At 59.3% G+C, this 5,268-nt stretch overlaps 1 long non-coding RNA gene across 1 annotated transcript; it reads left to right on the plus strand.

Annotated features, from left to right (window-relative positions):
* The first annotated feature begins 304 nt into the window (after positions 1-304).
* Positions 305-4,924, plus strand: LOC129086709 (uncharacterized). Its single transcript, XR_008530832.1, has 4 exons — positions 305-425; positions 592-627; positions 791-904; positions 4,205-4,924. It is a non-coding gene; the product is annotated as an uncharacterized LOC129086709 (long non-coding RNA).
* The last annotated feature ends 344 nt before the right edge of the window (positions 4,925-5,268 follow it).

Below are 5,268 nucleotides of genomic sequence, written 5' to 3' on the forward strand. Positions count from 1 at the left end.
ATGGAATTAGTACTACCCATGTATAATATGCACCCTTATCTTTCCCTGAAAAATGCGGGCACAAGTGCGCATTATACACGGCAAAATACGGTAAGGGTTAGGTCTTCAAACTGGATCTAAAATGAAGTCTAGCTAAGCGGAGGGGTTGGGGGGTAGAAGAGGTAAGGGAGCGGAGGGTGGAGGCGCGCGCTCTTCACGTTCGCCGCGCCGCACTATTAATCTACGCCAGAAGGGGGCAGTGATGCCGCGGCGATGGGAAGGGAGAACGCCTGGGGAACTCTTGAGCCTTTGTGGACACCGTAGCGGAGTTCTACTGGTGGGGCTTTAACTGCCCGGAAATGGAAGTTTCCTTATTTTCTGTTTGTTGCCACTTGCTGTAAATGCCTCTAGGGCGGGATACATGAAATAGGGGCGAGTAACCCGAGGTAATCCGCGGCCGGGTGAAATTCTCCTGGGTCGAGGGTGAGGGTGAGGGTGCGGGGAGGGAGGGTGGAGCGCTCTGGGTCCGGAATTGCGGCGGGTGGGGGATGAAATGAGGAGGTCGCTGCGGCCCCTGCGCCCTGTTGTCGTTAACATCTGTCTTCCCTGCAGGTGCCGGCGTCGCGCGCTCCGCGCCTTGTAGCCATGGTGAGTACAGCCCTCGCCTGGGACCTTTTCCGGGACGCGCGGGCCCCCGGGACGAGGGCAGCAGCGCTTTCGCGAGGGTCTCCGGAGGCCCGGGAGGGGCTGGCGGACGTGACCGTCCCCAGAAAGCGCCTAACCATAGCGCATCTCGTTCTTTATTTTGCAGCCTCGCCAAACTGCGGAACCCAGGACTTCCGGCCCCAACCTGGCGGAGGGAGCCGGATGTGCGCGGCCACAGCGTGAGCCAGTGGGCGGGGCGGCCCCGGATCCTTGTTGGCCGGTGTGTGCTGCTCTCTAACCGATGCTGAACATTTCAAAAACCGCTGCGAGCGAGTTTTTTTGTTTTTTTTTGTTTTTGTTTTTGTTTTTTTTTTGCGTCGTCGCGGTTTGGGTTTGGTGCTGAGAGCTCCCGCGGCGCGCGCCGCGCCAGCCCGGAGTCCGAGCCGCGGGCTGGGCTCTGGGCCGCGCGTGTACCCTACTAGCGGTGAGCGTGACTTACCGAGTAATTTCACTGGGACGCGTGTTGGTCTCTCGAGCTGTAGGAAGGGGACACGGAGGGGATGCGTCGGGAACAAGACAGCGGACGGAGAAGTGGCGGGGCCGTTCCCCTGGCCGGTGTCTCCGCGTGTCCGCTCAGAGCAGGGGTGTCCGCCCAGAGCAGGGGCGGAGGTGGGTCATGCTGGGCCCGCGCATCCCACGAGGCGGGCCACGAACTCATGCCTTCTGTTAGCCGGAATCCTCTTGTTTCTGCTACTGCAGGGCGCCCTTTCCGCTGAACTGGGTCGCGAAGAGAAAGGCAGGTCCTCGTGCACGTGGGAGGTCAAGGCGCTGACCCGCGGGCGCTCCTTGTCAGCAGTGGAATGTAATGGTGGGGTGTGTGGGGGGAGCTTTTGGTGGGTTCACAGGGGTGGGGACTTGAACGGGCCATTGCCTTTGACACTCCGTTCCTCCCCCCCACCCCCCAGCCCATGTCGAGTCTGGAACAGTGACTGCACGGGGGAGGTGACCTTCACGGGGCCTGGGGCCACGGCCCATTCAAGTCCCAGTTCCTTCAGCAGGGAGCTGTCTGACAAGATAGACAGGAAACTGTGTCCTGGTGTTGGGGGTTGGACAGTAGCTTCTGTCCCCCGGGATTGGTGCAAGGATCACAGCAGATGGCCTGGTAGAGGCCTTAGTACAATGAAGAACCAACGCGAGGGCCATTCTATTTGTCTGCATTTTAATGCTGTTGGAGAGCCTGATTCTCGACAGCTTGTCCCTTGGAGGCAGGGACCATGGTCCCCTGGGCATAGTAGGGTGTTCAGCAAGTGTCAATTCTGCCTTTAATTCTAATGGACATAATATAGAATCGACCGCTTTTAAGTGTCCCATTTCTCTGGCATTAAGCACATTCACGGGCACCTGCAAAGTTGGTTCTGCGGAGCTGAAACTGCCGCCACCTGGGGTCTCCCCGCTCGCCCTCCACCGTGGCTGCCACCGGGCCGCCTTCTCTGTCCGTTCGGCTGGGGTACGAGCCTCCTACGGGAGGTCAGACGGCGTTTGCCCCTTTGTGGCGCTTCCTCACTCGGCGTTGCGCCCTCAAGGCCGAGAGAGCCGCTGTGTGCGCGGCCCGTGTTTGTCTCCCCGCTCATCCTGTGGTGGGCCTTTGAGGGGTCCCACCGTTTGGTTATCATGAGTAATGTGGTGGTGGACACGTGTGTACAGATTGCTCTTCTGGTCCCTGCTTCCACTCGGGGCGCACACCTGTTCTCAGCCCTGCTGCGTCACGGTGACGGTGAACAGGCGTCGCTGAAGCCATCCACGCGCCCGACAGGTGCCTGGAGGCGCACAGCAGCTGCCGGGGCAGCGCAGCACACGGGCTTTGGAGGGATGCTGCGCTAACACGACAGCTTGGTTTGAATGAACGTCCAGGTTTCTGGATCGACAAATGCGAGCCGAGTCACCAGTGCCGTGTGCAGGCTCGGGGCTGTGGGACCTCAGCGTCCCGTTTCGTGCCCTGTCCCCTTAGCAGCCGATGACAGAAACGGGGTTGTGAGCACAAGCGAACCCTGTGCCGCTCCTGCGACATGCAGGGTGCCCGAGCCTCTGTTTGGTCCTCAGCCACCAGCTTCGCGATCGGCTCTCATGAACGGCGCGTGCCAGGGATCTCGGCTGTGCGCCCCTTACGGGCGAGGCTGTGCCTGGCGGTCTGAGGCGGCTCCGAGGCGGGGCTGCGGGCGCTGGGGAGCGGCTGCGAGTACAGATGATCTTCAACGGGGAGGCCTGACCGCACAGAGACCACAGTAAATCAGCTGCGTGCAGACTCATGTCGGAACCCTGTCAGTGGGTGGCGGACGCCAGTCCCGCTGCATCTGGTGGCTCTCAGTCGGAATCCAGCCTGCGCTTCAGCGTGCGCGTGGCCCGCCCGTTGTTTTGTTTACCACTTCTGTCCGTGCCTCTTTCCTGCTCTGCAGTCCTGTCTCAGTCACAGTTTGGGTGGCCCGCCCGCTCCCCGTAGCCAAAATGAGTGAAGAAAAGTGTCGCTGGAGAGCGGCTTTGAAAAGGGGGAAGACTCGGAGGCCGCCAGCAAGCAGAAAGCGGCACGTAAGAGAAAATACGCTCGTCTGCTTGAGTCACAGGCTCATTGCCCCCAGTGGCTCACATCCCCCGAGCCCGCTCTGCCTGCTGCGGGGCTGATGGCTGTCCACGAGGCCTGGAGAGCTTCGAAGCTGCTCCGCCACGTGGAGACCGAGTGCCTCGCATTGAAAGACAGGCTTTCGTTGCGTCTCAGAAGAAAACGCGCACACGAAGAGCAGGAGCACCTGCACCGAGAGCGTCCCGCGGCGTCGCTCGCTGCGTTGCTAAAGCCAGGAATCCCTTCCTGTGGGCGAGGCTGTGTCCTGCCTGCTGCGAAGGACGTTTGTCGTGAAGTCTTAGGAGAGGCTGCAGCTCCAAAGGTGGCACGTGTTCCCCTTTCGGCCGGCACTGTGACTGGACGAAGGGCTCTCACAGCAGGGGATGTGGGGGCCCAGCCTTCAGAGAGGGTCAGTGAGTTGCCTTAGCCAGGCTGCTGAGTCCACCGATGGCGGTGGTGAGGCAACAGGGTTTTTTTTGTGTGTGACATCCTTTTCAGGAGGATGTGCATGAGGATGCGTTACGTACGCTTTGGTTGCCAACCAGCACCACGGCTGCAGAACTGTTCCAGCCTTTGAGTGATTACAGATCAGGAAACATGAATTGGTCATTTGGTGTCCATGTGTGCAGGGACGGGGCGGCCGCCGTGAGCGGGCGGTGTCCTGGTTTCAGTGCTTGGGTCAGAGAGGTCGCTTCTGAATGGGAGTTGTGCACTGTGTCACCCATGGAGAAACGCTGGCTGGCCAAAGATGTCACCTGCACTTCACATTTTGCAGCATGTGATTAAAATGATCAGCCACATGAGAGTTCATGCTCTTAACGCGCGCGTGTTCGCGCAGCAGTGTGAGGAGGTGGGCGCAGCGCGCACACGTCGTACACAGAAGCGGGGTGGCCTTCTAAAGGGGGGCCGCTGGCTGAGGATTAAATTCTGAGAGCCGCTCCGGAGACTTTTTTTTTTTTTTTTTAGAAAAACAGTCACCCCTGGCGGCACATTTCAGCGACACAAAATGGGTCACTAAACTCACTCGTGTGACATATTCAGCCTGCCCAGGGCACTCAACCTGTCCCTTGAGGGGAGAGCGACAGCGGCGTTCAAGTCGGCAGATACAGTGCTGCCCTCGGAGCCAAACGGGAATTGCGGGGGCGACAAGTGTACGCCGGGATTTTTGACGTGGTTCAAACAGTAGCCGAGGTCTTGGAAGAGACTGAGCCGGGGCCGCCCGTCCTGGCTCGCGTTCCTGCCCAACCACAGAAGACCCCGAACGCGGAAGGAAAGGACCCGCGGCCCACATGTGAATGAGCCGGGGGATCGACTCTGTCCATGCTAGAGGAGGGTCAGCTGCCTGAGGTCGCACTTGGCAGTGACCTTAAAAGTGTGTCTGAGACAACAGTCAGGCCTCCCTCCGCTGTGGGTTAAAGTCGAGGCGGAACGCCCTGAGGCTGCCACAAAGCACGGAAAAGCCACCTCCGCTTCCAGCCTCCTGTCTCTGTGAAGCAGTAACAGCCACAAAACGAGACTACGGAGTCGACCGGGCACAAGCAGCACACCGGAGGGGTCACTGCCTCCCGTCGCCCTGGGGGGACCATCTGGTCGCGGGAAAACAAGCTCAGGGCTCCCACGGACTCTGTGTTACCATGAGCTGTGTAATTGCTTCGTTACATAGTACAGGGTCATAATCATCGAAATAAAGCACACAATAAGTGTGATGCGCTTGAGTCATCCTTAAACCGCGCCCCCCCGAGTCCGTGGAGAAATTATCTTCCATGAAACTGGTGCCCAGAGGTCGGGGACAGCTGAGTTTAGCGGAGGGTTGGCGCTGGGGGCGGATGCGCTGGGGGCACGGTGGCCCTGAGGGCGGCCCCTTCGCGGCAGAGTGAACCAGCACTGCTGGGCTTCTTTACAAAGGCTGGCAGATACTTTTTTTTTTTTTTTTTTTTTAAATAAAACACTGTTTTAAGCAAAACCTCCCCGGTGGGCTTAATTTCCAAGCTTCGCAAGCCCTCCTCAGCGAAGTACAGAATCCGGAGAAG

This window comes from Pteronotus mesoamericanus, unplaced genomic scaffold (assembly GCF_021234165.1).
Source record: "Pteronotus mesoamericanus isolate MK-2021 breed Mesoamerican mustached bat unplaced genomic scaffold, CSHL_Meso_final scaffold_408, whole genome shotgun sequence".
Lineage (NCBI taxonomy): Eukaryota > Metazoa > Chordata > Mammalia > Chiroptera > Mormoopidae > Pteronotus > Pteronotus mesoamericanus.